General features: G+C 48.4%; 1 long non-coding RNA gene across 1 annotated transcript in view; it reads left to right on the top strand.

Moving 5' to 3' along the window:
• Positions 1 to 1,912: 1,912 nt before the first annotated feature.
• LOC118909330 (uncharacterized) overlaps positions 1,913 to 23,513 on the top strand; it is a 41,558-nt gene continuing 19,957 nt past the window's right edge. Inside the window, exons 1-3 of the long non-coding RNA XR_008993126.1 lie at positions 1,913 to 2,082; positions 2,819 to 2,925; positions 10,263 to 10,351. This is a non-coding gene — a long non-coding RNA (uncharacterized LOC118909330). The remainder of the gene's footprint in view (positions 2,083 to 2,818; positions 2,926 to 10,262; positions 10,352 to 23,513) is intronic.

The following is a 23,513-nucleotide window of genomic DNA, read 5'->3' as shown; positions in this document are numbered from 1 at the left end:
GCGACAATCATCTGTTGTTTCATATAATACCATCAGGCCAACCAGTTTCCAGAAATCTGTTTTAAGAATCTCCACAGGGATAGAATTAATATTGTACATACGTTGGGGCATTGACCAATGGTTAAAGAATTTAAAACCTATATAGTGAGAACTGACATTTATCTGTCTTTCACTTTTTGGCTGTGGTCGGCGGTTCTCCGCTGGGGCCACATTGCTCCACCCAGAGGACATTTGGCAATGTCTGGAGACGTTTTTGGTTGTGGCATCGTGACAGTGTTCATGGCACCTAGGGAGTGGAGCTGGCTATGTCACTAGACATAAAGATCTTAACTTAAACAGCTTAACACCCGCAAAGAATGATCTGGGTCCCGAGTACCAGTAGTGCAGATGTTGAGAAACTCCCCAAAATGGGAGCTCAGACTGGAAGCTGGTGGGCTGTCTTGATCACAGGAGAGATGCCAAGTGGGTTGAAGAATCTGCCAGCAAAGGTATTATTTCAAAAAGTAAGCTTTTTTTGGGCTCCTAAATCCAACACTTTTTGCCCATCCGGTTTATAGTCTGGATGGTGTCTGGGGCATAATGGGCTGTTTCTTGTTCTCACTTCTCCCCACCCTGCCAATGCAAACAGGCTTACTCCGTTGTCGGGAAATCCAATCTGGGGCAATCTCCCTGTGCGCTAGGTGAGACCTCGACTGGCAGAGGGTTCTTGACTCTGACCGAGAAAGAATTCACTAGCAGGTCGAGCAGGTACAAGCAAAGAGTAGTTTAAAAAGCAAAAGGACACAGTCACTGGCTGAGCGCTGGCGCTGAGCGTTGGAGAAGTGAGCAGCTGAAGTAGTTTAGTAAAGCAAAATACACCCTGGAGGAGGGAGTGCGTGGGCTCCTGAGATGAGCAGCAGTGTGCGTTCGCGCTGGACGGCCTTACAGCTGGCGTTTAAGGCAGGGAGGGGGTGGAATATTCACCCAGATAGGTGGGGTTTTCTCCGAAGAGGGAGGGGATTTCAGGGAAATAGGGTGCCGCCCTCTTTTTGTCTTTACATGGCCCCCCTCAAAACTGTCAGGGCACCAAGGGGTGCGATTTTTTTAGTATGTTATGAGCATATAATGGATTTTGAGGTGAAGTCAGGATCAATTTCTCCATTATGTGGGAACCAGCCAATTTTGACCTATAATCTATATTCTTACGCCCCATGTCCTGGGAGAACAGTAACCAACAGCCAAAGTCCCCCTCTCCTTCCCTGCTCATTTCTGGCTCTCTACCTACTGTAACAACTCTACCCCCAGATTCCCCAGGGGTGCGCATTTTCCCCTCCTACCTGGCTAGGCACTAGCCCAGCACCTTGGGGGGGGTCACTTTCCTTTTCTGGGCCTCAGTGTCCTTCTCGGGGACCATACGAATACCCGCCTCCTCAGGCTGCTGAAGGGGACCCTTCACCCCACCGGCTCCCACCACTCAGTCCTCCCGAGTGCTCCCCAGGAAGCTCACACTGTTCCTAGTTTCCTGAATCTTCTTCAGCCTCTAGGATAGAAACTGTGCAAATGGGAAAACTGAGGTTGGGAGGTGGGGGTGGGCTCCACAGAACTACATCAGGTCATACAGCTTTGAAGGAACGGGCTGGCCTGCAAGACGCGGAATCTTCTCTAAAGCTCCCCAAAAGGCGCTTAACACCAAGGGAGCGCCCAGACGAGTTTCGCGTCCCTCCTGGGCCTCTCCAATTTCGCTCTTCGGCTCCGCAAGTCTCTCGGGGGAAACCCGGGTACAAGCGTGGAGCTCGGGCATCTGCTACTCGCAGCTGTCCCGGGCGCGCGGGGGTTTATGGGAGGCTGGTTGCGCGCACCAGGAGCGGCCCTGACGCCAGCGTGGTTGTGATGGCAACCGGGGCGGGGCGAGGCGAGAGCGCGGCCCCCAACCTTATTTGTTCCGTGTTGGTTTTTTTGCCTCAACTCGGGACAGCTTCTCGAAGTTGTTCTTTGTTGTCCCTTGTTCTTTCACAGTTGGGCAGCAGCTGATTTCCTGTCCCCGGGAGCATGTACAGTTAATTAAATGACAACCCTGGGCGGGCGGATCCCGGCCACGATCAGGTGCGTGTGGAGATTCACGATTAGGTGACGTGGGGTCTGGTCTCCCCGTGTCAGTCCGGCTCACGTACACGTGTCAGGTTTTTTTCTTTTCCTATTTTGCTTTTGAGGATTCTGTAATTTATTAACGGCATCTATAATTTATCTCACTTTTCCGGCCAGACCTTGTTTAGCCCAAATCACGAATCTGAATTTTGTAGAAATGACTCACTGGTGACTAATTTCATAAGGAAAGCATCATTCTCTACAAAGAAGTTCACAGCAGGATTTCTTTAAATAGAAAACTTCCTCAGTGCACTGAAAATAATTCATATGATATCGGATTTGTTTGGATACAAGATCCCCTCCCCTGCGTTGTTTTGTCCTTAGATGTAAGCCACTGTGTATATCTGTGCAGGGTGTGCCTGAGGATGTAATGGGGCCGAAATCCAGTCTAGGCTGTGTTCCCCAAGTTGAAGAACACTGCACGTTCTGATTTATCTATTAGTGTGGGTGTCTTTTTCTGCTTGCATGAAATTCCTGTATGTGTCAGCCACCTTCCCGCACGTAATGATTTTATAGTAACCAGTCACGTGACTTTGGGCTTTATGGAATGTTTATATCAAGTTTTCATAGTATGTCGTTCCATTTCATTCATGCCACAGACTTTGTGTGGACCCAAGTCTTTGAGTAAAATTAAACATGGTGCAAAGAAGGTCTCATAGGATTGGATATTCCTTCTTTTTCTCTACTCCATTAGGTCTTCCAGGAACCCAGATTGATTCCATCTTCTTGCTCAAACCAACTTGAGGAACATTCTACAAACTATGGGACCAGTACTCTTACACAGTGCTAGGCTCATGAGAGGTAAGGAGAGACCAAGTAACTGGCATAGATGGGAAGAGATTAAAGAGATGTGATGATTAATTGCAATGAGGGTTCCTGAACCAGAAAAAATGATATTAGTGGAAAAAGTAGTGGTATTGATAAAAGTCTATAGTTCAGTTATTAGTATTGTACCAGTGTTAATTTCTTAGTTTTGACAAATGTGCCATCATTAAATAAGATCCTAGTATTAGGGGAAGCTGAGTGAAGGGTAAATGGGAGTTACTGTCTGCAATTCTGAAAATTCAAAGTTGTATCAAAAAAGAACGTTTTAAAAAAGTGATATGCAAGTTTGAATTTTTTCAATTATCGCCTTTTGTGTGGCAAAGATGGCAGTTGTCTTCCAAAATGTGTTTTCTTTTGTTTCCGTAACAGTAGTGTTCTTACCACTTACCTGGTGACTAGCAAGAGGCCACCTTCCTCAGCCTGCACGGCAGAGGTATAGCCAGAGAAGCCATCTCCCCAATGCGAGGCGAGCAGGGACCAGGCGGGGCGTGCTGGGTGTGGTGGGCCTTAGGACATCAGGTGTAGGGCTCCCCTCTGCTCTTTCTCCCTTTCCTGGAGCTGGAATATGGATATTCCTCCAACCCAGCATCAGCACTGCAGTGGGGACAGTGTCCTAGGTGATGGATGTTATGAGTTGCGTGGTACCCTCAAAAAGGTATGTTGATCTTAAGAGTGTATATCAATAATACCTTTATAAAAATTTAAAAAAAAGATATGTTGATGTCCTAATCCCCTGTACCTGTGACTGTGAATGTGAAACTGGGATACAATAAAAAATACATATATATATATATATATATATATATATATATATATGTATATTTGGTCTTTGTTTCTGGTTCCTGGCACAAAGATCCTAAAATGCTCATAATTTCCTGAGTGATAAGGATGATAGGAGCATCTTTAGTTATAATATTTGGCCTTAATCCCTGGTTCCTAACACAAGAGCCTCTAAGACCCTGGAATCTCCAGAGTGATGAGGGTCTTTCGTGTGCTATGGGGGCAGTAGATAGCCTCAGAATGGGGTCTGGTCTCCAGAAAGACCGAGCCATGATTAAAAGGTTGGAAATTTCACCTCCAACTTCTTGATCTCTGGGGAAGGGGAGAGGATGGAGATTGAGTCAATCACCAACGATTAGCCAATGATTTAATAAATTATGCTCACATAATGAAACCTCCATAACCCCTTCCCAAATTATGAGGTTTGGGGAGTGCGGGTAAAATTGTCATATTTCCAGAATCTCTTGCCCGGCCTTAGTGCATCTCCATATCAATAGGTGTTTCCAAGGGATGGAGAGAACTAGTCCATCTCCATATCAATAGGTAATTACAAGGGGGAGCAGGGCATATCTGGACCAGAGACGTTGGGTGAGGCCCCTTTTTGCAGCCAGGTTGTGAAAGACCAGGCGAGCAGAAGTGGACAACTGCTTGTAAGCAATAAACGGGTTTCTCCCACTTTGTTTCTCCTTTTGACTGATTTCAGTTTCAAAGGTATTTTGCACTGGGCTGGGAAAATATTTTGCCCCTGGAGTTAGAGAGAGCTTCTTGGTTGGTGAACATGCCAGGGGGGTGGCACACCCTAACTCCACGGAACAGAAGCTCCTGCCATCGGGACCTTTTCCAGTTTCAACCCATGTATCTTTTCATCTGTATCCTTTATAACAAAGGATATAGTAACAGTAACTGAACTACTCTCTGTGAGTTATGTGAGCTGTTCTGGCAAATTATGGAACCCAAGAAGGGGATCATGGGGACCCCTAATTTATAAACCATTAGAAGTATGGGATGCTCGGAACTTGTGATTGGCCTCTGAAGTTGGGAACAGTCTTATACTGAGTCCTTAACCTGTGGGGTCTGACTTGAACTCTAGGCAGTTAGTGTCAGAATTGAACTGAATCACTGGACACCCAGTTGGTGTCCAGAGAGTTGGAAAATGGATTGTCGGTATGGAAAACATCCACACGTTTGGTGTCAAAAGTGTTGTGACTAAAAACATCTCAGCAGTGACCTTATTTGGAAGTAATGTCTTTGCAGTTATCAAGTTAAGATGAGGTCATGAAGGGGAGCTCTAATCCTGTATGACTAGTGTCCTCGTAGGAAGAGGACAATATAGAGAAAGACACATGGATGATGGTCCTGTGAAGATGTAGGCAGAGATTGAAGTGATATTGTCACAAGCCAAAGAACACCTAGGGTAACCAGAAACTGGAAGAGACAAGGAAGGATCCCCCTTAGAGCCTTCAAAGGTTGCATGGCCCACATGTTGATTTCAGACTCTTGGTCACCAGAACTGTGAGACTGTAAATTTCTAATGTTTTAAACCAGCCACTTTATGGCACTTTGTACTGCAGCTCTAGGAAATGGATATGAATAGCAGAGCGAGGAAATGGAATGAAGCTGGGGCTTAAGAGGTCAAACAGAGAAGAGCTGCTCTGCACAACTTGGACCACTTACCTGAGGACAGTTACCTGGGAAAGAGTCATTCTTCTATTGCTGGGCAGCTGCATCTCAGGAGGTTTCTCCCTGCACACCAGGTGAAGCACTAGGGGAAACCTCAACCTGGATGGCGGAGCATTCTTGACTCTGAGTGAGAAAGACATCTTGAGAAGGTTGGATGAGTGTAGGTAAGGAAGGAATTCATTAAAGTGAGACTCGTGGGGAATGGCAGCTGCCTTCAGGGAGCAGAGAGCAAGGAAGAGCAGAGGGAGGAAAGGTGTGCGATTAATATAGAAATCAAATGTACAATTATATATGACTTGATTATTTTTCATGTAATTCCTGAAAAGTGATCAGGAACAGAACAAACAAGACCAAAACAGTTTCTGTGACCTAATTGCGCTTGCTATTGTTTCAATACCTTGTAAGAAGTGGTGCCCCAGGAAACTGGAGACTGCGGAGGATTAAGTTTAGAGTTGGTTAATGGTTGTCTTATAAGTCCCCCCCACAGAATTCTATTGTGACCGCCCTCACATGGTGTCGGTGTCCTTGAGGAGCGGCAGGCCCTAGGGCTGCACTCAGGGTCAGATAATGATTGTGTGTTGATCTTGTGTTGAACCCCCTGCTCAGAATTCTTTGGATGTTTGGGTTCATTTGCTCAATAAATATGAGGAGTGCCTTCTCAGCATTACTCTTGCGCTGTTCTGCCTTGAGTCCCCTGGCTGGTCCTTTCAGGTCTTCGATGTCTCATCGCGTCTCCTCCCTTGTCTGTGGGTCAGAGGCCGGGAGGGAGACAAAAGGGAAGCTCATTGAACTCCTGCTTGGCATGGGGTGAATCCCTTGCCAATTCCTGAGGTCACCTGGAGTCCAGTGTCTGCTTAAATCTGCATGGTGTGGGAACTAAGCCCCTACCACCCTAGGATTTGGGGGAGCCGCAGAGCATTGGATAGACTGAGATTATGTTCTGAAAACTTCCCAAAGGCAAAGGAGATTTTCAGGCAGGCTACTAAAGAGCAGGATAGCACAGCTGCAGTCCTGTCAGGATCACCCAGGATGTGGGAACTTGCAGGCCCAAATCAGCAGAAGTCTCAGTAGCCCTTGCTTACTTGTCTGAAGTAGGACAGAGAGATTGAAGACTTGTGCTTAGGTATAGAAAGCCAAATGAGATAGTGAGGTAACAGAGGCACCCCTGGAAGAGTGCAGAGACGAGATGCAATAATTTAAGCAGTGAGAAGTCTTCTTGCCTTAAATAAAAAGTGCACACTCAAAGAAAGGGGAGTGCAGGCAACCTCAGAGAGGAGGAACTCTTAAGGGCTTAGGACTCTTTTTTTTTTTTGACATTCTTTTTATTTTTAATTTTGGTATCATTAATACACCATCACATGAGCAACATTGTAGTTACTAGAGTCCCCCCATTATCAAGTCCCCCCCACATACCCCATTACAGTCACTGTCCATCAGTGTAGTAAGATGCTATAGAGTCACTACTTGTCTTCTCTGTGCTGTACTGCCTTCCCTGTGCGCCCCCCATGTTATGTGTACTAATTGTAATGCCCCTTGTCCCTCCCTTCCCACCCATCCTCCCCAGTCCCTTTCCCTTTGGTACCTGTTAGTCCATTCTTGGGTTCTGTGATTCTGCTGCTGTTTTGTTCCTTCAGTTTTTCTTTGTTCTTATACTCCACATATGAGTGAAATCATTTGGTACTTGTCTTTCTCCACCTGGCTTATTTCACTGAGCATAATACCCTCTAGCTCCATCCATGTTGTTGCAAATGGTAGGATTTATTTTCTTCTTATGGCTGAATAATATTCCATTGTGTATATGTACCACATCTTCTTTATCCATTCATCTACTGATGGACACTTACGTTGCTTCCATTTCTTGGCTATTGTAAATAGGGCTGCAATAAACATGGGGTGCATATGTCTCTTTCAAACTGGGCTGCTGCATTCTTAGGGTAAATTCCTAGGAGTGGAATTCCTGGTCAAATGGTATTTCTATTTTGAGGTTTTTGAGGAACCTCTATACTGCTTTCCACAATGGTTGAACTAGCTTACATTCCTACCAGCAGTGTAGGAGGGTTCCCCTTTCTCCGCATCCTCGCCAGCATTTGTTGCCCCTAGTCCTTGTGGCATTTATGTTCTTTTTGGGTGAGAAAGTCTATAGACAAAGTAGCTGTGTTGTGTGGAGTGTGTGAAGGGGCCAGGGCCGTGGGAAAGAGGGAGCAGGGTGAGGGAGACATTTGAAGAGGGCCTTGTGGGGTGGGGGACACAGAGGTTGGGGTGGGGGAGTGACGGAGGCAGAGGGGGCAGCTAGCACAAACGCTCTAGCAACCACTGCAGCACAGACGTTTCTGAGGAATTGTATGAAGCTGATGTGGACTGGCTGTTTGACATTTAGGGCTTACTGTGGAGTACTTACAGGATTGTAGTTAGGCTTCCAAAGGTCATTTTCAATTTGGGGTGCCAATTGAAGAATTGATTGCTAAAATGATAACGTATCTGGGATTTTGTTTAAAACATAAAAAGACCCCTTTGTGTGTTGGAGACACAGCCAGTAGGCCAGCATGTCTGGGACAGGGCACTGGGTGGGGTGCCGGGACCAGGAAAGGACAGGGCTTTGCTCTAAGCAGACCTGGGGCCGCCAGAGCATTTCTGACTGAAGAATGATAGCAGGGGTGCAGTTAACAGGACTCTGTCCTAGCTGGGAGGATGATGTGGGCAGTGGAGATAATGAGCAGGGGATGGAAACCAGATGTGTTTGATGGCAGAATTACCAGGATTTCCTGATGGGATTGGGGAGTGGTAGTCCCATCAAGAGGGTAACCCAAGATTTTAATCTGAGCAGCAGGAAGACTGGATTTGCCACGAGCTAACATGGGAAAGCCACGGTGGAGCATGAAAGCCTGCATTTCCCTTAAAACTTCTTGCACATTGCGTTCTACCCCGTTATGCCCTGTGTGTGTTTTGGTAACATTGCGAAGATGACCTTGTTCCTTGCAGGGTTAACTCCTCAGGGAAATGTTGTCTAACAAAGTAGGATACTTGGATCTTTGTAGAAAATCAGTTATCTGCATGTGCAAGGGTGTATTCTCTTCCATCTCTTGTCTGTACACTCACATCAAACTGTCTTAGTCACTGTAGCTTTAGGGGAAGTCTCGAAATCAGGTATAGGGTAAGCCTTCCAAATTTGTTCCTCTTTTTCAGTGTTTTCATGATTCTAGATCCTTTGCATTTCCATGTAAATTGTAGAGTCAGATTGTTTTTCCTACAAAAAGGCATGCTGGGACTTAGTTATTGGGATTGCTTTGAATCTATGGATCAATTTGGGGAAGAACTGTCTGACCCGTGGACAAAGCATGCCTGTTATTTCTCTCAGTGATGTCTTATTGCAACTTCAGTGTATAGGTTGTGCACATTTAGAAATAAAATCAAGGTTATCCTTAAGTATTTCACATTTATGCTGTTGTAAATGGATTTTCAAAAATCCATTGAAAAATCACATATAGAAGTGCTGCTGCCTTTTGCATCCTGATCCTGAAGGGAGCAGGTGCTCTGAAAGCCCGGGGCCCCTGTTCCTGAAGCTTTCCCCCTTCTGTGTCAGAGAGAAAGGCCAGGGCTCAGGAGGTATGAAAGAACTAGAATAATGGTGTCCACTGTGTTTCCCAGCCTGAGTGGGGCCAGAAAGGAGCTAGCCCTTGTGATGGCCACAGCTTGCTGGGCGCCAGTGGAGAGAATGCCAGGTGCTCCTTGGTGCCCAAACGTCTTCCCATGGAGTTCACTGTATTTGCTTATTTTGCAAGTTCCCCTCTGGGAGTGTTTCTTGCCATCCATGAGCTGTGAATTGCTGTGAACCCAGTTTAAAAATAAAGATTTCATGTCAGAGTGAGCTCCTGGTAGTCATGTGGGCGCAAAGAATGACAACACGGGTAATGCTGAGAATATTCGGCGAGCTACAACTGACAGCGCAGCCCGGGAACCCTGGACCCCGCCGCTTTGCCGGGTGCAGCCTCTGAGCCTGGAAGGGGCCCTGGATGCCTGACTCACAAAGGAAGGGGAAGTCTCGCGGCCACTCTGTCTCTGTGGCCTTGGGAGAGTTCGGAACATTCTCGAGCCTTACTTTTCCTGTCTGTAGGACTGGCAGCCCCTTCCTCCCAGGTGGTGTAAGCCCTGTGGAGGTGAAGCTGCCTCCTTCTGGGAGGTGAGGTCTGCCTGTCCCCCAGGCACATTGCGCCCTCAACTTCTTGAGGGCAAACCCTGCCCTGCTTGGTACGGTGGGGTGGTTTCCCTGGGGTCTGTGTCAGGGAGCACAGAAGTGGGGGGCAGCAAAGAGGTCATGTCTGGAAAGGGAGACCTGGGTGACCCTAGGCAAGTTCCTGAATATTTGGAACTTCAGGTTCCCTTATCTGTAAAATGGGGATAGTTGTGTATCCTACCCATAAGTTTGTCCTGGGGAGTCAGGGCAGTACTGAGTTTTAGCACAGTGTGTAGAACTCACTGCTGAGCACCTGTGAAATTCTAGTTATTACTGTTTCTGCTGTTAAAGGCATTACTATTATAATGAAAACCATGATCCACTTGTGTGTATTTGGTGTGTTGGCATGTGGCTGTGTACCATCTCATGTTCTATGCCTATTGCTAAAGATGGTGTCTGGGATGCTGGTGTTCCTTGGTTAGCCCTGGATTGGGTCATAGGTCAGAGACTGGTGGAGATTTATTTCTCAGTTTGCTCCTCTGTGGTAGGTAGCACGGGCAGAGCTCTGGCTGAAATATTAAGATTTTGCTATCCTACTTCAGGGGTCAGAGACATTTAAAATTGCTGGTATGTTCCAGAAACTTCCCTTGGAAACTCAGTGTTTCTTTATCCTCCACTTTAGGTTGGCCAGCACATTTACACAAACTACTGTTTGACGCAGCTGCTGCCATGGTCAGCTGGTAGGACCAGCATCCCGTGCCCAGAAGCCAGGTGAGTGCTCGGGGCCTCTTCTCTGTGGAATGAAGGCCCTGGCCGGCCCAGAAGGGCTCGTTTAGCTCCTTGGACATTTGAAACTGAGCTGCTTCAGAAGTTGGTGGCCACCTCCTAGATGTGCTAGACAGGGACAGGCCCCTCCAGGATTTTGTGCTGGGCCGTCTCTCTCTACAGGGCCTCTCAGGCCCTGCCCACTGCCTCCAGGGAGGCCGTTTGCTCACTCTTCCTGTCTCTGGGGTCACTTACTTAAAAAGCTCAGGCCTAAATAGGATGAGCCGCCCTTTGGGAGAATCATGGGCAGAGGATAATCCTGTCCAGGTGGCCTTTGTCCTCTGGCTTTTTTTGTGGTTTCTTAATGCTGACCAAAACGAGTATAATTTTTTCCTTAACCAGCTGGGCCTCCACTGGTGCTGCAGGCTGGTCGCTCTTACTTGGCCCTGTGCCTGTGGGGAAAATCCATGCCAAGGTCCCCTCCCCTGACTGTGCTTGGGGCTCCCAAGCAGAGACTGTTAAGGGCATCAGGACCCAGCAGGACAGAGCCTGACACCTGGGTGGGATTTTGTTGGATACCATCAGGGCCCAGCTAGCTCTGTTTTGGGTCAGGGCTGCCTACGTGAGGAAGAATGTAGAACTGAGAGTCATCGTAGAACTTGAAGGCAGCTTGGAGGCCTCCTGGGTCAGTCAGCTGCTTTGTTAGAGGCTGGCCAGCCGGTGACTTGCTGAGGGGTGTTTACCCTTCTAACAGTGCCACAGCCGCTAGGCAAGTGCATGAGAAGGTGGGGGCTCGGTTTTGTGAGGTTTCAGCTTTTATCTGCATATAGCAAGAAAATAGGGGCACGGTCAAGTAATCCTCATATTAGGGAAACATTTCCAGAATGTTCTCTTAGCAAACACAAACTTTACTGGTGCTTTAAAAATTCTTTTTTACATTGAGATATAATTTGCATATCACAGTTCACCTATTCATAGTATACAATTCAGTGATTTTTTTTAATGTTCAAGAATTGTGCAACTATCACTTCTATCTAGTTCCAGAACTATAGCAGTGACTGCCCATCGTCTTCCCCAGCCCTCGCAATCAATAATCTGCTTTTTGTCTATGTATCGGCCTGTTCTGGACATTTCATATCAATAGAATGAAACAGCGTGTGACCTTGTGTGTTTGGCCTCTCACTCACCATAATGTTTTTAAGGTTCACCCACATTGTACTGTGTATCAGGACTTCATCCATTTTTTATGGCTGAGTAATATTCCACCACATGGATAGACCATGTATTTTGTTAATTCTATCATCTGGATGATTTGAGGATGTTTTTACCTTTCTGCAGTTGTACGTAGTGCTGCTGTGAACATGTGTGTACACAGATGTGTGTGGATGTGTTTAAAGTTCCTCTGCGTATTCCTGTAAGTGGAATTGCTGGGTCATGTGGTAGCTCTGCACTTAACTTCTTAAGGAGCTACCAGACTGTTGTCATATCAGCTATATCATTTACGTCCCAGCACTGCCCAAGGCCTCCAGAGCTCTTTGGAGACAAGGACTCAAAGTCTGTACCGGTTTCCCAGAGCTAGTTGAGGATTGCTGCTGTTGATGGTGTTTGATCCTTGGTGCTAGGGGCAGCACGCAGTGGGGCAGCCAGGAGGAGGGTGGGCCTGGCACTTGGCTGTCAACAGTCTTTTCTTTAGACATTAGCATTTAAAAATCATGGGACTGTACATCTGGAAAATGTCACCTTCAGCCCAGTGGGATGAGTGGCTGACTCGTCCTCTAGCCCAGGACATTGTCTGAAGCTAGGGGGTCTAGTTTAGGCTTCTCCGAGGTCCTGGGCTGGGTGCCCTCACCTTTGCCCAGTCATTTGTTGACTAAGCAGTACATGGTCAGAGCAGTAAGTATTTACTTAATGAATGAATGAATGAATGAACAAATGAGTGAAACCTCCTTTCCTGTCACAGGGCCAGCAGGGGAGGCACAGCCATAGCATTACAGTCAGCGTGGGGGTTTGGCAGGGAGCTTCCAGATGCCATCCCAGGTGTTCCTCTGGGTCCCGCCTCTTCCCATCCTATGCACGAAGGGGCTTGATTGGGAAGGACAGTCTGTGAGTAGTCATGGCATATGATGGTCAAGGTCAAACAGGCAACACCCTTGAGCAGTTATTTTTTAAAGATTTACAAATGTCAGTGTGTGTGTACTCTATGTTGTGTATGGGTATGTCAGCTCAGCAAATCAAATGATTTTATGTTTTCTCTGGTTAGCAGACGTCCACACCCTCCTTCAGTTGAACCATGGCCTGTGGTCTGCTGGGTTCTCCGCCTTCCTGCCACCCAGAACCCAGCGGGCACAGAAGAAGAGCAGGGAAAGAGGAGGGCTGGCTCCTGGTGGGCACTGAGGTGCGCACACGGCCCCCACACAACACCCCACATCACACGTGCTTGCTGGCATGCACACCCTGGGTCAGACTGCCTGCTGGGGCTAATTCTGCCCTTGAATTTTGTCTGTCAGGGGTCTTGTTCATTTGGCAGGTACACACTGCTCACGCCCCAAGAAACCAGCCTTATATGTCGGGTGTTAAGGATTAACAATGGGTGTGACTTACAGAAAAACAGTTCACAGAGAAAGTGGATGCAGATGGCCCTTAACCAAGGCGTGAAGATACTCAGTCTTTCTGCTACTATGAATAATGTTTGTTGGAGCTTCCTCACGACATCTCTGACCTGTTGTCTCCAGAGGTGGACACCATTCTGTTGGTGGGAATCAGGCATCGCCATGTGCTGCTTTTGAGAGTTCTCAACAACTCTGAGGGGGATTTGCTTACCCTCTGCTCCAGCAGTTCCTCTTCTGGAAATGTACCCCAGAGATACACTGTCAAACGTGAGGGTTGTGATGAGACTGTTCATCACAAGAATGTGAACTAGCGAAACTGGGGAATGACTTAGATGGTTGTCAGTGGGGACTCGGGTGGAGCTGTTGGTGGTGTGGAGCCATGCCCCTGCGTGAAGGAAGGAGGGGTGTCTGTTGTGTCTCGGTGACGGGAAATGACAAGTGGAAAAAACCAACTGAGGTAAAGAGTTGTAGTGCACTCACTCATCTAAGAAAAGTGGACAGGGTGGGGGCATGGACGTATGTATATTTGCTATATTTTATTTTTACTCACAGAAGTATAAAACATAAAAGAACCACACAGTCACCTCCAGGGGGAGGGATGGGAGGGGACAGGGTTGCCAGGAGATGACTCTGGGTTTCCTTTCCGAGAGCACCGTGTGTTTTAATAATTATAACACAAAAGTATGTCAGATGCTGGGTGGGTGGAAGCAATCTCTAGAAACCAAAGCAAAATGAAGTAAATGAATCTAGGTTCACTTGCTTGTCAGCTGAGACTCAGGTATGTGACTTACTCTCTCACAGGACTTAGTACTAAACACAGTAGTTTGTATGTAAAGGTTTTAGTGAGATGTGCCATTAAGGCCAAATTTTTTTTTTAAGATCTTTAACAGTTTTTAGGAATTGTATTTTTGATTTTAGGTTACAATGCCATAGTCTCACAGTAATGTCCCACCTTATCAATGGGAAGCACGTTGCAGGACTCCCAGTGGATGCCTGAAACTGAGAATAGTACTGAACCCTGAATACATTTTTTTCCTTATCTACATCCCTGTGATAAAGTTTAATTTATGAATTAGGCACAGTAAGAGGTTAAGAACAATAACAGTGCAAGAGAAGTTAAGGTACGTGAATGTCATCTCTGTCTCTCAAGATGCCGCATTGCCCTTCCCTTACCCCTGTGGCGATGCTGTGGCCTGAGCACACGCCTGTGTGATGAGGAGTGAGGTGGCTGACACGGGCACTGGGACCCAGCGGGAGGCAGGTGCCTGTACGAGGAGCATATGCTTCCCCACGGTCAGCTGAAACCTGGGAAAACAAAACGCGGGGTGAGGGGGGCCTGCTGTGTAGGAGGAGAGAACACATAATGTCTTTAAGAACCACAATTTTCATCACCAAAGAAAAATGCAAACGTAAAACCAAAGCACTATGTTAAAATGTTTTAATTCCTAAATCTACATCTGCGAGTGTCCTGATCCTATAGATAGTAAGAGGGTTGTGTCAGTGTCCCCCTGCCTGAGGGTGGGACAGGTGCGTGGGAATCAGAACAGGTCCCCGAGTTGGAGCATCAGATGTGCTACAGATCCACGGGTCCATGCCTGTTGGTGTTCAAACAAAAGGAAGAGACTCACTGGTCCCCTTTGGAGGGTGTTAGGGAACCAGCTCATTTTGAAAATTGGTAAATAGAGGGAGAGAAGCAAGCGTTTATCCTGCCTCTTCTCCGTGAGCTGAACTCTCAAAGGAGCAAAAGAGTGGGTGAGGGCAAGGTTCCCTCACAGGTCAGTGCTGCTCTACAGAACTTTCCAGAATGTACCTGTGCTGTCCAGTGTGGCACCTGGAATAGTTTGAGGAAGTCAAGTTTTAATTTAATTTTACTCTATTTAGCCACATGTGGCTAATGGACAGTACAGCTATTGATATATTCTAGCTAATTAAACTGAAGTGATGGAATTACAAGCTTGTAAGGTTTCAGACACCTAATGAGTTGATGGGTCCAGACCGTGATCTTCAGTGGCCGCCAGCCCAGCAAGGGTGCACCTGCTTCTGGAGGGACGTGTGCTTGGCTGGGCCTCAAAATCTAGTTGACAGGAAATCAGGGGCGTGTTGCATTATACCACAAGGATGCCACCAGCTTATTCTACTGTGGGAAACAGGACACATGGCCTGAGTTCTTCGCTGCACCATTGAAGGAAAGCTGTGGGGGGTTATCTGTAGATTTCAACCTAGTGTAACTCTGACACAGATGGTGAAATGCTTGTTAAGTTGTGGAAGGTGGGATGGTGGGAGTGTGGTTTGTTTGTCCTGTGGAGATAAATATTGCCCAGTTCATTCGTCAAGGGATGTTGTATGGGTTTGCTTCACAGAAGCCAGTAGGGCATGTGGAAGACCTGGAACCTGCGTGGTGGACATGCGCAGTTAACCCTGTTGTTCTCCCTGCTTCTGTGAGTGTGTTTGCAATTTTCTGTTGTCAACATTTGAAAAATGGGCTGGACCCAGGCATTCCCTTGGCGCTTTTGGTGCACTTTGCCCAGGGCAGGGGAAATCGATGTTTAGGGGACATTTACAGTGATGGTTGCTTGTGGTTTATTAAAATTCAAGCAGGAAATCTTCCAGCAGAGATTCTGGAATTGCTGGGAGGGGCTGTGGCCTGTGGCCTGTCACCTGTCAGGTGAGAGCCTCTCATTACAGCATTCTTATTTTCTTTGTTTACACCGTGCCCTGTTACCCTTCCTGCAGTCCTCAGAGAGCATCAGGGATGAAGTGGGTGCTGTTCCATTTACACAGGTGAGGAAGCTCTGAGGGGCATGAAGGTGAGCCCAGCCTTTGGGTTTCCCCCTCGATGCTAATGACACCTTCCTTCCCGGGAGCCTGGGAGCCTGCGGCCTCCGCGCTCGGCCCCTGGAGCTCATCACCACGTCTCCTTCCTCCCGTCAGTACTCTGAGTCTGTAACACCCCTTATGTTGTGTTCTAGGTTAATGTATTCGTGATGAGAGACCCACCGCCTGGTTGGTGTCCTCTGTTCATGGCAGCTGAAGCCAGTCAGGAGTGGATAAAGTAGGCGGTCAGCTGGTCTTCAACAGGACTTTGTCTCACGAAACAGCAGTGTCCCACAAGTTTGATCCTGTGTGTGGTCTCAGGATCACTGTGGCTGCCAGTGTGGGGGAGACCTTGTACATGTATGGAGACACCACAAGTCTCTGGGCCTGCTCTGTGTACCCCCCCACACCTGCTTCCTTGCAAGCCCTTCAGGGGCTTCCTGGGGCCTGGGCTGCTCTGGGTGGGAGGCCTGTTACTGGGCCCCCAGGGGTGTCACTGGTTGGAACTAGGCAGGCGTGTGGATGAATGAATGAGTGAAGCACGTGTGATGGGTCTGACTGAGAGCATTTGCTGCTGCTGGTAGCCTGAGGCCTAACCTTCTCCATGGCTTCCTGTTGCAGTATTGTCCTTGTGTGCCACCTGGCCATACTCCCAGGCATCAGCTCCTTTGCTGGGAGACGCTTCTTAATCCCTGTCTTTGCAGTGGGCCTGCTGTGGGGACTGGACGGTTGATGTGTGGAGGGGCCACACCCTGTGAATGGCAGTGGCCCCTCGGTTGTTGGGGACCTTTCCCTGAGGACCCAGTTCTGTGCTTTTGGGGTTGGAGTAAAACTTTTAGTAGTTTAGCAGCTCTACGCGGGGTTGTGGTTCTTGGGATTTGGATTGTTTTTCCTGCCTTTAACAAAGTGACATAAAATTCACGTAACACATAATCAACCATTTTAACCATTTTAAAGTATGCAATTCAGTGACATTTGATAGATTTACACCGTGGTGCAACCATCACATCTAATTCCAGGACACTTTATCCCAAAAAGGAGCGTCTACTTTGTTAGCCGCCACTCCCCACTTCCCACCTTGGGGCCAGGCCTCATCCTCGGGCCTTGGTAACCACCAATCTGCTTTCCGTCTCTCTGGGTTTGCCATTCTGGGCATTTCCTATAGATGGGATCATACAACATGCAGCCTTTTGTGACTGGCATCTCTCATTCAGCTTCATGTTTTCACTGTTCATCCACATTGTGACATGAATCAGAACTCTATTCCTTTTTTTCATTTTTTTCATAGGGTATGTACATTTAAAATTTATTTTTTAAATTTTGGTATTAATATACAATCACATGAGCAACAGTGTGGTTACTAGATTCCCCCCATTATCAAGTCTCCACCACATATCCCATTACAGTCACTGTCCATCAGTGTAGTAAGATGCTAGAGAGTCACTGCTTGTTGTATTCCTTTTTATGACTGAGTAATATTCCATGGTATGTGTACACCATAGACTGGTTATCCATTCATCTGTGCATGGCCATTTGGGTGTTTTTACTTGTTTGCTGTTGCGAATAGTGCTGCTTTTAATTTTAACATTTGTGTACAAATTTTTGTATGAATACATTTTCACATCTCTCAGGTATACACCTAGCCAAAGAATGGCTGGGTCATACAGTAATGTTGTATTTAACTCTCTCTGAGGACCTGCCAGACTGTCAGCCACATCACCGCACTATGTTACATTCCCAGGAGCAGTGTGGGAGGGTTCCTGCCTCTCCCTGTCCTCAACAACACTTGTTCTTTTCTTTCCTCCATTAGAGCTGCCCTAGCAGGTGTGAGATGGCATCTCACTGTGCTTTTGGTTTGCATTTCCCTGATGACTAATGACGCTGACCATCCATCGTTGCCTGTGCTTACTGGCCATTTTTGTGTATATTTTTTGGAGAAATGTGTGTTCACGTCCTTTCTCCTTTTTTGAATTGGGTTTGTTGTTGATTTGTAAGAGTTCTTTATATGTTCTGGACACTAGATCCTTATCAGATATATTATTTGCAAATGTTCTCTCCCATTCTGTAGGGTTGTTTCCCACCTTTTCATTGTCCTTTGCCCAAAATATTTTAATTTTGATGAAGTCAAAAGTAAAAATATACTTACTATTTTTTTATTTTGCTGATATTGTGCTTTTAGTGTCATATCTAAAAATCTCTTGCCAAACCCAAGGTCATGATTTACCCTTATGTTTTCTTCTGAGAATTTTTTAGGTTTAGCTTTTGATATTTAGGTCTCTGACCCATATTGAGGTAATTGTTAGATCTGGTGAGAGGTGAGGGTTTTGTGTGTTTCTGATCGTCTTTTCTGTTGGCCTGATGACATTTGGACTTGGTTCACTAGGAGGGGGGAGGGTGATTGCTGGGAAATCCAAAAGTACTTTTTCTCACCTAACAAATAATATATTGAGCACCATATTCTGTCCTGGGCCCTGGGACAGTAGCACTGAACAGAGGTATTCCCTGTTCTCATGGGGGACGGGGGTGGGGAGCACCAGAGAGAGGTGTTAAGTAGATAGAAGGGCAGGTGGTGGTGAAGTGGGAAAGGGGGTAGAGACCTGTGGAGGGGATCGTGTCATTTTGCTGTCTCAGCTGGGACCTGAACACAGAGCTCTGTACAGACAGCTGGGGGCAAAACTTTCCAGGCAGAGGGAGCAGGAAGGGCATAGGCCCTAGGTGGGACTGGACTTGGCCCGCAGAGGAGGAGCAGCCAGGGCATCCATGCGGCTGGAGCTGAGAAAAGGGCCTCGGGTGGGGCGAGGGGGCATGGGATGACAGATGGGGTCAGATGATGAGATGATGACAGGTCCCTGAGGCTGGGGTGGGGGCCTTGTTTTACCCTGAGTAGCATGATTTACGAAAGGGCCCCCGATTTGACACTCTCGGGCTCAGCTCTGCTGTTTTCTGAGGTGGGTGTAGGTGCCCATTCCCAGACCCACTCCCTGCCCAAGGGGAAGATTGCCCTACAGGGCAGAGGGGAGAAGTGGGATTTCTGTTCCTGCTCTGACAGCTGGTGCAGAAAGCGCCGCTACAGGAACTGTTCATCAGCAGGAACTGTTTTATAGTCCCACGGCCTTCACTGAGGCTAGAAACTTACTTTAATGCTAGAAGCAGGTTTCCTTGCTGGTTTGGAGCCTTCTGAGGCAGCCGCCAGCTCTGATACCACAGGGCATGTGCAGGGAGGAGCCGGACAAAAGGAAGCCCAGGCAGCACCTCTGGGCGTCACCATACTGCCGTGTGTCCTAATGGAAACGGTGAAAGAGGTGCACTCCGGTCGCCACTTTCCACGCACGTTTCCTCTCAGGAACGCAGGTAGCTTTTCTGGCCCTTCCTGGAATTTTCTGTGCAAAACCTGCCTGTCACTTCAGCCATAGGCCTCAGTGGAGCTGGTACTCAGTGCTGTGTCTTGTCTGGGCCCTGAGGGAGTCGGTCCTAGAAGGGTTGAAGCCCCCATTTTGTGATGGGCATGTTGCAAATGGCATGGAGAGGGCGGGCATAACTCTTAGTGGACTGCGGAGGCTCATGGCCCAGGAGGCCGCTGGTGGGGATAGGGCCGGTTCTTTCCTGTGGGAGGGACAGGCGACCAGCTGACCCCATGGCGACAGGCGCACCAGGAGGACTCCTGGGCATTGCTCTCTTGTGGACATTAGCTGTTGCGCAGATTCTCCTCCCAAGCAGCACCTTTTATTCTGTGTCATGGGCTCGTCCCGCAGCACCTGTTCTCTCTCCAGGGCAGCAAGGTTGGGCTTTTGCCACAGGCCCCTGCTGCTGTGGGGGCTCAGGTGCTCCCGTGGGGCTGCGTGCAGGTGGGCAGCTTTGGGTACTTACTGAGCACTTCTGAGAGCAAAACACACAAGTTTCACATGCACTGTGATCCTGGGGGAGCTACTGACAGTTTTAAAGAACCTTGTGACCAGCCTCTCCCCCTTTGAAAGTGACCCGTGTAGGTGCCCTTTCTCGCACTGTGTGCTCAGCTTGGGAAGGAAGGCAGGCTTCATCTCGTCGCTGGGAAAGGGCTGTCCGAGTTGCGGAAGCTGCTGAGTGGGATCTGGGTGTTGGCACTGGATTGTTCCCTGTTTTCAGAAATTTTCAGGAGACACGGGCTGTGTCTGGGGGGAAGGTAAAACCATAATCACTACACCACCTTCCTGGGATGGGATCTGTGCTACCTCCAGTGCGTGTCCCCCGTTCCATGACTGCTGGGAGGGAGGTCGAGGTCTGGAGACCTGGTATCCGAGGCCTGGTCCTGCGTGTCCTGAGGGTGACTTTGAGCTGCTGGGCTGGCAGTAACTGGCATGAGCTTCAGGACTGTTGTTTTCTGGCGGTGATGTGTCCCCAAACCTGCTCTGCTTGCACACACTGCTGGAGTGAGCTGCCACCAGAGCTGTTCTCCATTGTGCAGGCTGCCAGGGATTTGCATTTAGGAATCTGAAGACCATTAAGGTTTTATCTTCAAAACGTTGATGGTTACTGTATAGTATGTTGAAGTTTCTCCTCTCCAGGCTAATTTTGTTAACGATATCCCAAAACATTAATCTGGAGGCATCATTTGCAAGTCCTCCCCCTTAATGAAACAATCAGATTGTAGATGGATGTTTATTTGCAAATGTAGCAGCCGGAGGCACCTGGTTCCTTTTATTCCCTTCAGTCAAAACAACCTGCATCTCTGGGTGGTTCTTGAACCCAGGACTGGAGGTGACCAGCTTGGATGGAAGTCTTGATCTGACTTTGCCTTGGATGGCGACTCCCCTACCCCTGGTGGTGATGGGCTTGCATTTGATGTGCGATAAGCATTTCAGATAGAGTGCAGTGTTTGGGCACACCTGGGGTGTTAGAAGTGCCCTGTTAGGAGGAAGCTGAGATGCTCCTGAACTTGACCTTCCCTTTTGGCTTCTGTGACAGAGCTGAGTACCTCACTTGCAAGTGGTGTGTCTTGCAGGAAGGATTGGGTAAGAGAGCACCTGTGGGGCGGGGTGCAAGGGGATTCCGAGTAGAGAGCCAGGCCTGGGTTGATTTGTCTGACGGACGGAGTGACTGGAGGCACTCCATTATGTGCATTCATGTGGCTTTCTGGAATCTCCTCTGCCATTCCACAGCTCTGCGTGCTGCCCCTCGGTCCTTCAGGCTCGCTGCACAGTCCCTGGACCCCTGCAGGGCACGGGTAGCCCAGGCAAGCCCGTGGGAGTCTCAGGCATCACTCTAGCCTCTCAAACTGATTATAAGTGGCCTTTCAGTACCACGAATGCCTTTTTCTTCTCAGCAATCTTAAGTCTATTTAGAAAAGTTGTTAAAGGTTTTGAACCCCTTTATTTTGCTTCATCTACTTTTCTTGGAGATGGGTTTTCACATACCTGTATATTTCTGCCACTTCATCTTCTCTGCTTTCATTTCTTCCTCCCTTTTACAATCTCTATAAATCCAGATTCCATCCTTGGGGCCAATCCTATGAAGCATTTCGAGATTCTTCCCCTACTACCCTAGACTGTCAGGGTGGACTTCTTTTCCAGTGTCAACTGTGTATAAAATGGTGATAGGCACACGCATCTTACCACGCTGGGTCTGTGCTGCCACAAAGGTGGGGACCATGGGCCGTCCCTCCTCCTGCCTTCCACAGAGGAGGTGCCCCCTGGACCCTGGTCCCTCAGAGGTCACCGTCTGGTGGAGAATCTGTATTTGCCAGGGGCCTGTTGACATCCGTGTCCTGCTGGCCAGACAGGCTGTGCTCTAGGAGAAGGGGTGTCCCAGGCGGTTAGTAACTGACTGAACTCCTCGTGCTGTAAAATCCCCTTTCTGGGTTCCATGTCACTCAGATGAACAGTGAGCAGCAGTGAGTCCTCTGCCTCCCTGGAAGCTTAGGCTGCTGTGTGTGTGACTAGAAGCGAGCACAGCTGCAGTGCTAGTGATTTGAAGATGCTGTGCTGCTCCGGCCGGCTGCGAAACTCTTTGTCCCTGACGGAGCTTGAGGAGGCGTGGGTGAAGCGGTGAAGGTGCGTGGGGATTCACAAGAGGCCCTGCAGGGCTCTGGGCTCCTCTGGCTTTCAAGTTGGTCATTCTGGCCCCTGTGTCTAAAGTCATTTCCATGCTTAATGGTTTTCCTCCTCCTGAGACAGGTAGGTTGAAGCTGAGCAGACACTGAGCACCCATGAGAACTGCTGTTCTTTTGCTCAGAATTGAACTGGGAAGAAGGACCTTTCCTGAGATATCTGGTCAAGATTTGAGAGTGTGAAGAGATGAAAACTGTACGTGTGTGTGTGGTGCATGGGTGCCTGTGCATGAGTGTGGGCACACAAACGTGTGTATTTTGGTGTGTGTGTGCAAGGTTGCTTGGTGTGCAGCAAGCCTCGTGTACTGCAGCTTTGGGGGCAGGGAGGTGTCTGTTGAGGCCCCAGTTTCCTGTGTCCATCTCCTGCCAATGGGGTGTCCATTGAGTGGGGCCTGCTGCTCCCAAGCCTAGGGCACCATGTGTTCCTTGTCCCTTTTCCTTGGCCTCTCTGGAACCCAGGTCACAGGACTGTGACTTTAGGAGGCTGTCGGTGGATTGGCCACCTCATGAGAAGCCTTTGAAAGAGTGACTGAGTCCCTTGACCAGGACAGAAGCATTTGTCAGTCATGTGTTCCCTTTTGTCAAGTGGCTGTCCACCTGTTGAACTGCTCTGGCCCCTCTTCACACCAGGTAGAAAGCTCCCCAGGGTCAGGGAGTCCCAGTGTGGGATGGGTAGGATACCACAAGGTTGGGGGTGAAGTGACGAGCCCGCCATCAGGCCCAGTGTTCCTGTAAAGTTCAGCAGAACTAGAGGACTAAGGTGCTGATGAGGTGCATGCTCAACCCCAGGTAGGTCCCTCAGGCTCCCCCACTGCCGCCAGGCTGGGCTGGGCTGTGGAGCAGAGCCTCGGTAGTAGGCAGAACACAGCGGAGTGCAGGTGGTGACTGCTCAGAGATCTCCATCCTTCCCGTGGGGAGGACACAGGGTGCAGGGCTGTGACAGTGCTGCCTGCCTGCCCAGAACCTAACCTGGAGTGGGATAGTTGGGGGGCAGTGTGGTGTGGACCTCTGCCCTTCTCAGGGTTTCCCTGACACACAAGACCCCGCTGTCCCCAGCCATCAAGAGCAAAGGTGAGTCCTGGTTACCTGGAGAAGTTGGGCCCTGCGGTTCCCTTCCTCCCCCGGGCTTTCTTGGGGGCACCCAGGTCTCCAGTGACTCAGCTCCAGTGTGTCCCCAACGGCTGGGCCCGTGCTCATCAGGTCCTTCTCAGCCTCTGAGCTTGTCCTGAGCACTTTGGTCTGATGCTCAGGCATGTGTGTTACTGTAACTGGGTTAAAGTTTCATCCAGTGAAGTAATGGAGTTTATGGCATGGAATTTCCTTCTGCGAGGGACCTATTTATCTTGAGAATGTGTAGGGCTTTTAGGATGCTATAAAACTGACCCATGTAGTTATCAGACAGACTGACCTTGCAGTGAGCTGTCTGTGATCGGCACTTTTCGAAACTAAATTTCTCCTGGCTTGTCAAAAGGGTTAAGTTTGAGTCCTGGGCTGTTTTTACACATTCAACTCCTGTTTTTGAAATGTATTTTCTCTGTAGTCAGTTCTGCTATAATGCTTGTTTTGAAAAAGGAGATTTGTTCCAACACTACCGATGCATAGTGCATGGTTGGAGCTTAACACACAATGTTGTGTTTGTTAATGTGTGATTTTTTTGTCTGGG

This window comes from Manis pentadactyla, chromosome 12 (genome assembly GCF_030020395.1).
Source record: "Manis pentadactyla isolate mManPen7 chromosome 12, mManPen7.hap1, whole genome shotgun sequence".
Taxonomy (NCBI): Eukaryota; Metazoa; Chordata; class Mammalia; order Pholidota; family Manidae; genus Manis; species Manis pentadactyla.
This window is presented reverse-complemented; position numbering and strand designations above follow the sequence as displayed.